Source organism: Lactuca virosa, chromosome 9 (genome assembly GCF_052849685.1).
Source record: "Lactuca virosa cultivar CGN04683 chromosome 9, Lactuca_virosa_CGN04683_v6, whole genome shotgun sequence".
In the NCBI taxonomy this organism is placed as follows: Eukaryota; Viridiplantae; Streptophyta; class Magnoliopsida; order Asterales; family Asteraceae; genus Lactuca; species Lactuca virosa.
Window position 1 is genome coordinate 8,343,426 of NC_136434.1, and position 10,707 is coordinate 8,354,132.

The 10,707-nt window shown below is 42.7% G+C and overlaps 1 non-coding gene across 1 annotated transcript; it reads right to left on the reverse strand.

The window, feature by feature from the left end:
* Nucleotides 1-8,396: 8,396 nt before the first annotated feature.
* On the reverse strand, nucleotides 8,397-8,503 carry LOC145141622 (small nucleolar RNA R71). Its single transcript, XR_013722815.1, has one exon. It is a non-coding gene; the product is annotated as a small nucleolar RNA R71 (small nucleolar RNA).
* Between the last annotated feature and the right edge of the window lie 2,204 nt (nucleotides 8,504-10,707).

Below are 10,707 nucleotides of genomic sequence, written 5' to 3' on the forward strand. Positions count from 1 at the left end.
GAGACATCATGAATCGTGTACCATTTGCTTTGGGTACAGGATCGATTGCATGTGCTATAATATTTATCATTTCTAAATTTTTCCAAATGCCCAGAGGCATTAAGAAGGGAAAAGGTCTAGAATTGGATATGACTAAAATATTAAGCAATTGTCGAGGACAATCTGAGGTTTACCAAAGATTGGTTGCTCAGGGACAGTTGGAAGTATAGTGCTAATTTTGGAAGGACCATATTGACATATTCTGAAAAGAGGCATCTCTTATTCAGAAGTGATAGTCAAAATGAGAATATGGAGTTGTCTCCATAGGTGGAAGTTATCTGTGTAAGATTAGAAAACTTAATGCAAGAAGCATGTCCAAAGCAATGTACTTTGAATATGAGACTTAGTTTCCATGGAGTTGATCTCCACTGGAATACCTTATAATGACTGTTGACAAGTCTTTGTGACTTTGTACATATTCATTACAGGAGGGTCAATGCATATAAGTTTAAAATCTAAACAGATTTCGATAAATGATAGGAATTTGAAATTCTCACATTTTTCGATAAGGATTTGGGAGTGTGAAATTAGAATCATTGAAATTATGTTCAATTGGTTTATTTCACAAAGTAAGGATCATAGACAAACATAGAGTGCATACTTGGTGTATGGAAAAGATATTGTTTAAGAAAAACATAGTGTACATGCTTGGAGCATGGGACAACTAGTGTTTTTAATTCAAGTATAAAGTTGATAAAACCGAAACAATGAATAATGAGTAATCAGTATGGTGATAAATAAAAGTGTTTATTTATATTCATAGGGTTTGATACCATATTTGATTCATTTATTCTTGTGTTTCACTTTGCATGTTTTGACTTCCAGAATAACTAAGTCGCTCTTCCTGAATGATTAAGTTATTCAAACCATCCACAGTCGGTCATATGTTGGAAGTAGATATGAATCATGATTGTCATGGGTTGGTTTGTAGAGGTCCAAGTTGGTGGACAAAGTGGTGCTACAACACTCATGAGTGCTCATAAGTTCTGAGTATTGGATTCAACCCGCGCTCATTTGAATCACTTCATGGATTTTATCACGAGTGATCATGAGACGATAATATCTTATATTCTTCAAACCTAGAGATATGAGTTGTTACTATGAGTTGGTTGTACATTGATTGCACGAAAATGCATTCGGTAACTCGATGTTATAAAACGTGCCTTTGTGTATGATTCAACAAGTAGTAGAACAAGCCATATGAGTCGAAGTTTATCCACTCCTTTTACCTTCGGGATAAAAGCGATATCTGTGGGCCCCTCGATGATTTGGTGATGACAAACGTAAGTGCTCGGCTGGGCCTGGACTGATTTGATTTGTTCAATTAGTCAGTCGTCATAAATCGGAAATCGGGAAACAACAAATGGACAGAGAGAATGATTATAATCCATGTCTCAGTCCATATGATATCTAGAATGGAGGAATATATGATCCCTTATCTAATGGACAAGTCATTGACAAAGGTCAGAGTTCATCGACAAGGTCAGAGTTCGACAGAAGCTTTTGAGAGCTACGATTGCTGATCGGTTCCTGAAGTCATACGCAATAATAGTTTTAGACTTATCCAAGTGGGAGACTGTTGGATTAATGTCTAAGTCCATAACTATAATTGGTAAGACTTGAGCCGACCCGGCATGGTCCATTTGGGTTGCATGGCATCATGCATTTGGATAGACTATAATGAGAGAAATAACACTTAAGGTTGGTTAATATATTATAAGTTCTAATATATTAATAAGGTTATTTAATTAGTATTGATCAAGAATTAATTTGGAATTAATTAAGTGATCAAAAGGAGACTAATTAAATATATGGGTTGATTGTGTAAATCATTCATTCTTATATATGTGGGCTTGTGATCCAAGATTCCTTATGTTGGAATAAGTCCATGGGGGTGACCCATGGATACTCCATGGAGGTTAAAATCCATGGAGCATAAGGAATGGGTAAAGTTATGAGTTACATGGTGTAACCCTAATAGCCACCATATAAAAGAATCCCATGGCTCAAGAAATCGTACACTAATGTGTGAATATGAGGGCTAGACGATTTCAAGGAGTGTTCCATTTCTCTCAAGTCATTCCATGTGCCTTTAGTGTTGTGTGAACCATTTGAGGTGTCACACTTGGGGCACTAGGCACTCAAGCTTCATGGAGACAAGCTACATCAAACAAAGGTATGTATTCTATCCATTTGATTACCCAAGTATCAAGTATTGTATGCTAGATAGGGTAATATCTTGGAAAGTTCATAATTGCATGTATAATAGAGAAAACATAGATCCAAGGTATTTAGGGTTGCATGTACACTTAGGAGTGTTAGAATGCGCAAAACCCATCAAATACAAGGGCCCAAAGGTTCAATCCCAAACCTTATAAAACTAATAACCTTATACAAATAAAATATTAGTACCTTATAAATCCCGGATGTTACAAATCTCCTCCACTTGAATTAGACTTCGTCCTCGAAGTTCGTTGCTGCTACTGAAAATAACTCGGGGTAGTGCTCCCTCATCTCATCTTCCGGCTCCCACGTCCATCCCGAACCCTTGCGGTGCTGCCACTGCACCTTCACCAGCTCTACTTCCTTGTTCCTCAGCGCCTTTGTCTTCCTATCTAGAATGGCTATCGGTCGCTCGATGTAGTTTAGGCTGTCATCCACCTGAATAACCTCAAGAGGCACCACTGCAGAGTCGTCTACCAGGCACTTCCACAGCTGGGAGACGTGGAAAGTACTGTGAATCTGGCTAAGCTCGGCTGGAAGATCCAGTCTATATCCCACCTTACCCACTCGGGCTGCAACCCTGAAAGGACCGATGTACCTGGGGCTTAACTTGCCCCGCTTCCTGAATCGGATGACACCTTCAGGAGGACCATATCCCCGACCTGGAATTCCAGGTCCGAACGGCGCTTGTCGGCATAACTTCTCTGCCGAATCTGAGCAGTCTGAAGCCTGCTCCGGACCTGCTGGATCCTCTCCGTCGTCTTGAGTACCACTTCGGTACTCCCTATGACCCTCTGCCCAGCCTCATCCCAGCATATCGGGGTCCTGCACTTCCTCCCATACAACATCTCGAAGGGAGGACGATCGATACTCGTGTGGTAGCTGTTGTTGTAGGAGAACTCAACCAATGGAAGATAGGTATCCCAGCTACCACCGAAATCCAAGACACACGCCCGTAGCATATCCCAAGGTCTGGATGGTCCGCTCGCTCTGACCATCCTTCTGCGGGTGAAAAGCGGTGCTGAAGTTTAGACGAGTACCCAACTCGTCGTGAAACTTGTTCCAGAATCTGGAAGTGAATCGTACGTCTCGGTCAGAAATCATGGAAACTGGCACTCTGTATCGAGCTACTACCTCTCGGATGTAGATATCGGCCAGCTTCTCGGCCGAGATGCTCTCCTGGAGCAGTATGAAGTGGGCACTCTAGGTCAACCGATCCACGATGACCCAAATCGAATCCACTACCCATGCGGTCTTGGGAAGCTTTGTGATGAAATCCATAGTAATATCTTCCCATTTCCACATAGGGATATCCAATGGTTGCGTCTTGCCGTGAGGCCTCTGGTGCTCGGCCTTGACCTTCCTCCAGGTCAGGCATCTCTCGACGTACCAGGCTACATCCCGCTTCATGCAGGGCCACCAGTAATCAGAACAAAGATCTTTGTACATCTTCGTCGCCCCGGGATGGATGGAAAATCGGGACTTGTGCCCCTCCTCCATCAGGATCTGGCGCACCCCACCTGTATACGGAACCCACACTCTGCGGTGCAGTGTCAAAAGCCCTCGACTATCATAGTCGAAGGAGGAAACCTGTCCCACAATACGCTCGCTCTTACGATGTTCCTCCTTCATAGCCTCCTGCCGGGCCTCTCGGATCTGCTCCAGAGGCGGAGTCACTACTGTCATCCAGGGGCAAATATCTCTAATCGGGACCGCCTTGCGGCTAAGAGCATCGGCCACAACATTGGCCTTTCCCAGGTGGTAGAGGATCTCACAGTCATAATCCTTCACCACATCTAGCCACCGACGCTGCCTCATGTTCATATTCGGCTGATCCATGAGGTACCTCAGACTCTTGTGATCCGTGTAAATGGTACAACGGACCCCATAGAGGTAATGTCGCCAAATCTTGAGGGCGAAGACGACCGCCCCCAACTCCAAATCATGCGTCGGGTAGTTCGCCTCGTGAGGCTTCAGCTGCCTCGAGGCGTAGGCGATAACATGCCCTCTCTGCATCAGTACTGCACCCAAACCTGATATGGACGCATCGCAGTATACCACAAAATCCTCCACGCCCTGTGGCAGGGATAAGATTGGCGCCTCGCATAATCTCTGCCTCAATATCTCAAACGTTGTCTGCTGCTCAGGCCCCCAGCAAAATACAACGGCTTTCTTCGTCAGCCGGGTCAAGGGTACGACTATCTTGGAGAAGTCCTGAATGAATCTCCGATAATAGCCTGCCAATCCACGGAAACTCCGAATCTCAGATGGAGACTTCGGAACCTCCCCATCTCATCACGGCCTCTACTTTGGCCAGATCAACCAAAATACCGTTCTGGTTGACAAGGTGCCCAAGAAACTGCACCTCGCGCAACCAGAACTCACACTTGGAGAACTTGGCGTACAAGCTCTCTCTCCTCAAGGTACCCAGTACCTCTCGCAAGAGCTCCTCGTGCTGCTCCTGCGTCTTGGAATAAACCAAAATGTCATCAATGAAAACTATCACAGACCGATCCAACATCGGTCTGCATTCGCGGTTCATGAGGTCCATGAATGCGGCATGAGCGTTGGTGAGCCCGAAGGGCATCACCACGAACTCGTAGTTGCCATCGCGAGTCCGAAAAGCGGTCTTCTATACATATTCATCTCTAACCCTCATCTTATGGTAGCCTGAACGCAAATCTATCTTGGAAAACGAAGATTCCCCCTATAGTTGGTCGAAAAGATCATCAATCCTCGGGAGTGGGTAACGGTTCTTCACCGTTACCTTGTTCAGCTCCCGATAATCTATACACATCCGATGCGACCCGTCCTTCTTCTTCACGAACAGAATCGGCGATCCCGAGGGTGAACTTCTCGGTCTGATGAATCCCTTGTCTAATAGGTCATGCAGCTGTGCAGACAACTCTTACATCTCGCGAGGAGCCAACCGATACGGTGCCTTAGCTATCGGGGCCGCACCCGTGACTAGGTCGATCCTAAACTTCACCTGTCTCTCCGGAGGTATCCCAGGAAAATCCTCTGGCAACACATCCGGGTACTCTCACACCACTAGCACATCACTCACAGTCGCCTTACCCTCCTCCCGGGTATCCATGACGCATGCGACATATCCGGCGCAACTCTGCTGAAGGTAGCGCCTAGCCCTCGCTGTTGAGCATAAAGCTGGCCCACGCTATGGCCTATCGCCCTTGATCACCAGCTCTCCCCCACTTGGGGTCTTGACACGTACTAACTGTTGCGTGCAGTCTATCACTGCCTCATTAGGGCTCAACCAATCCATACCAATGATAACCTTGTTCCCTCGCAATGGTATGGGAACCAAGTCTACCAGGTAGCGCTCCTCGAACAGCCTCAAAACACAATTTATGTAAACCTCTGATGCTCGAACTGATCGGTCATCAACAATCTCGACCTCTAGAGGGCAATCCAACATGCCCGAAGACTCAGGGAACCTTTTGCTAAGTGCAAGAGAGACAAATGATCGGGTAGCACCCGAATCAAACAACACCTAAACTGGAATACCGTTCACATGGAACGACCCTAAACAAAACACATAATATGGCACATAAATATCATAAACAACATATAATAAAAGATAGGGAGAAGAAATCATACCCGTCACCACATCGGGTGCGGCGCGTGCCTCCTCAGTAGTCAACTAGAAGGCTCGGCTCCTCACCACTGGAGCCTCTGACTTGCCCTGCCGGCCATCAGTGATCCGCAGGGTCACTGGAGCTGGCGCGGCCACTGGCGCTGTTGTTGCTGTCAATCTTGGGCTGATATGTGCATATTTAGCTATATATTTAGTATAGATTTTTATTATTTAGTAGCTAATTATTTGCAAATTATGGATAAACGGTACTTAATAGTGTTTAAATTGTATTTTTAGTCCAAAAGATATGCTCGGAAACAAAAAGGAAGCAGGAGAGGCGATCGGAAGCTCGGGAACTAAAGAGAGAAGAAAAGAGTCAAATTCTGAAGCTACTCGGCGAGTAGGGACGCCTACTCGACGAGTACCCACGAAGGTTTGCGAAGCAATACATAAAGTCCTTGTCGCATACGGATTCAACAAGGGGGACTCGGCGAGTCGGTTATCTACTCAACGAGTAGACCCTGTTTTCCGAAAATTATAAATAGGAGTCACAATCCCGAATTGAGGGGCTCTGAAAAAAACCCTTGAAGGCTAGGCTGCGATTAAGGCACAGCTGGAACCCTAGAAACTCGAAGATCAAGTCTAAGCATTCGATTTTGGGAAGATTAAAGGCAATTCAAGTGTATTCTTACTTAACCTTTGATTGAATCATGTTTAAACTTATGAATTTCGTTTTTGAGTTGATTGTTACTACAATTATGAACTAAAACGTTTGTCTTCTGTTTAGGGTAGATAATTTTGTGAATATGGATTGATTTTATGGTTAGGATTAATTTAATTTGGTGATATTGTTTTGTTAAGCTTGTTAAAGAACCTTATGCATTAACCATAACTATTTCTTGTTAATTGACAAGTAGTTAAGCTGCATGAACATCTCTTAATTGCTTACCTCATGTGATTTATGTGACAACATAGTTATATGCCTAGGAATAGCGAATGTGAAACTAGGATTAATTAGAAAATAGGTAAATTAATGTGTGAGCTTGTGTGATAAACCATCAACAAGAGGTTAAGTGAATTATTAATTTAATTAACCATTACAAGTCTTACTTAACCCGAATTAATTAACTAGGGAACTTATTAATTTAGACAACTGGCCACTGCTTGAATTAATCTGTTTTCTAAGGATTAGCAATAGCGAACGTGAACCTAATCATCCTAATCGGTAGCCAATGAAAAGTTAATCCGATATATTTACCATAAAATCAACCATAGGATCAAATGATTCGAACCTAAACAGAAGTCCTCTTTATTATTGAATTTAGTTGCATTTTTTGTTAAGTGTTAGTTAAGTTTTAGTTAAGTTTCTAGTCTTGCAAAACTAGAGAAAACCCTTCTATTTTACTATTTGTTTTAGATAATTCTAGTAGTTAGATTAATTTCCGTTCCCTGAGTTCGATACCCTGCTTGCTAAATTATACCACCAATTGACAGGTCCACTGCTTTTTGTGTGTCAAATTCATAATTAAAAAGTAGGATAAAACTAGTTAGTTTTACACACATCAAGTTTTTGGCACCGTTGCCGGGGAACGGTTAAAAAAAAATTAATTCTAATTTCTAGTATTATAGACCCTTTGTGTGAGATCTATCTTGCACAAAGTTACTGCTTTAGTAATTTAGTTATTAAGATAAGTTTTAAGTTTTTCTGTTTTTTAGAGTTTTTGTTTAATTTTTGTTCTGTTTTAGCATTGAACTCGCCGAGTGCAGTCGAAGCTACCCGACGAGTCCATCGATGAATACATAGTTTCGTTTTTAGTTTATTTTTGTTCTTTTTACGCGTGTTTTTTATTTTGTTTGCAGTTCATTTATGACCAGAGGAGGAGGTACACCTTTGATTCCACCACTTGAAGACCCGGAAGCAACTTTGAAGAAAAACAAAGGCAAAACCAAAGGAGAAACCGCATCATCGAAGAAATCGCCTTTAAAGAATCTCAAGTATGTTTTTAGTAAGAAAAAGGGCAAGAAAGCAGGAGAATCCAGCATCTCTTCAGTAGCGGACGAAGACCCGAAGAAGGACGATACCGAGTACGAATCCGAAAAAGAAGAAAGCGAATCTGAAGAAGAAAGCGACATAGAGGGCGAACTAGCTAACACCATGGCTAACTTTGATGAAGTTCCCATGGGTGAATGGAAGAAAAGGATACGTGACGATACCGGCCCGGGACTCGTGCAGCCCGTGATTCCCGCAACTGCCACTTTTGAACTTAAGGGCCACATACTTGCTCAACTTAAGGAGATTCCATTCTACGGGAAGGATCATGAAGACGCATACAAGCATCTTGACGAGGTCAACGATATAGCCGATTACTTTAATGTCCCCAATGTGGCTCGCGACATTGTTTTACTTCGTATGCTTCCGGTCACATTCAAGGGAGCTGCGAAAGATTGGCTGAAATCACTTCCTCCCGGATCCATCACTATATGGGCTAAAATGAAAACAGAATTTATAGACCAATTTTGCCCTCCCTCAAAGATATCCAAGTTAAAGAAAGCCATAGCTAATTTTGAACAACAAGCTGGAGAGTCACTTTATGAGGCATGGGAGAGATATAAAGGTTTACTAAGGAACTGCCCACATCATGATTTGAATAGTCAACAAGAAGTCTCTATCTTCTATGATGGAGTAAATGTAACAACTAGCCAGCTCCTTGATTCGCAAGGACCTCTCACGAAGAAGGCACTCCCGGTGATAAAAGAGCTAATCGAAGAATTTTCTAAACACTCTAGAGAATATCATAATCCAAGGAATGAACTAAGTAGGGGTGTGGTGAACTCAGTTACTGATAATATGGAAGCAATGATGGCTAAGTTGGATAGTTTGGATCGACGAATGACTAAGATGGACCAATCCATCCATGCCATTAGGGTGGGTTGTGAAAACTGTAGAGGGCCTCACCTCACTAAAGATTGTGATCTTGACGAGAACGGGAACCGGAAAGTGCAAGTGTGCTATTCAAGTGGTTATAGGTTTGATGACAATTGGCGGAAACACAAGAAAGAATGGCTGCCATACGATGAGTACAAAAAGGTGAAGGAGGAAAAGTACAAGAAAAAAGATAGAGGCTTTTATCAAAAGGAGGAACCGGTGCTAGAGAAGAAATCTGATTTGGAAGATATGTTTACAAGATTTGTGGCTGCGTCCGAGAAGAGGCACAATGATACCGACGCTGAAATAAAGGAGCAACGAAATATGCTTAGAGAGCACCAAGCTATTATGATGGATCAACAAAATCTACTTAGGAATCAGCAAGCATCCATTCATAACATTGAAAAACAGCTAGGCCAGCTTGCACAACAAATCAACCAAAGAACACCCGGTGAACTTCCTAGCAATACCGAACAAAATCCAGAATGGCGTATGTGAAGGCAATAACAACAGATTCTGAAACAATTTTCACTCCTCTGACCCCTGTCCAGAAGAATCCCAACAAGGTGCAAACAGAAGAGGTAAATAGCTGGGAATCGAGTAAACCCGACTCGACTCGCCGAGTCGCCAACAAGGACTCGACGAGTCCAAGGCCTGATGACACAAGCAGCTTTCTTTTGAAACCTTACCGGGCTCCTTTGCCATTTCCAAGCCCATCCATACCTAATGAGCAGATTCAAGAATATAGGAGGTTTATGGAGCACATAAGGTCACTCCAAGTGAACATTCCGTTTGTTGAAACGATAGTTCAAACACCGAAATATGCAAGTTTGCTTAAAAACCTCTTTACAACTAGAAGAAATATGGAAGAAGTTGCTAAAATAGTGTTGAATGAACTGCCAGAAAAGAGGGGTGATCCGGGAAGCATCATCGTACCTTGTCAATTTGGGAACATAATGTCCACACGAGCATTGACTGATTCGGGGGCAAGTATTAATATTATGCCATATTCCTTCTTCCAAAAGTTAAACCTTCCGGTCCCAAAGCCTATTCATATGAAAATCCATTTGGCTGACAAAACAACAATACATCCAATGGGAGTGTGTGAAGATCTTCTTATCAAAGTTGATAAACTAGTATTTCCTGTTGACTTCATAATATTGGACATGGAGGAGGACCTTAAAATACCAATCATTCTTGGGCGACCATTCTTGAATACCGCTTGTGCCTTGGTAGATATGCGTGAATCTACACTAACATTAAGGGTGGGGGATGATTCGGTGATTTTTAAAGCTGAGGAAAAGGATAAGCGCATAGAGTCAAAAGAAGATAAAGTGTCCTCAATAGATTTGGAGGATGAATTGTTAGAAAAAGAGCTCGCGTGCTTGCAAGAAAGCAATCCAAATCAATTCTTATTATCTTTGGAAGAGAATTTTGATATTGAAGGAGATCTGGAGGAGATAAAGAGGCTGATCGGGGAAGCTGATTATCAAGAAAGCCTCAAAAGTGTTGGAAGCCCACTGACTCGCCGAGTAGCATCGTCTGACTCGACGAGTACGTACGAACAATTCCAATTTGTTGAAGATTTTGGTTTGCAACCCACGAGTATTCTTTCTGGACCAGATATGCATGTTTTGCCTGATAACTTGGAGAATCTACTAAAGGAAGGCGAAGCTATTAAAGATTTTATCCACTTTGAGAATGCCTACTTGGCTTGTCTTGAAACAAAAGTGCAATATGATGAGGCTGTCCAAGATGAGAATAAGGAAAGTTTAGAAGATAAAGGGGATACTAAAACTTGGAATAATGATAAGCATAACTCTTTCAGTGAATTACATATGCTAGATCAGAAAGCCATGCCAACCAAAAGCAAAAGAACCAAGCCTCATGCCCTTGTCTCTACTACGTTTGAAGTTGTCACTTT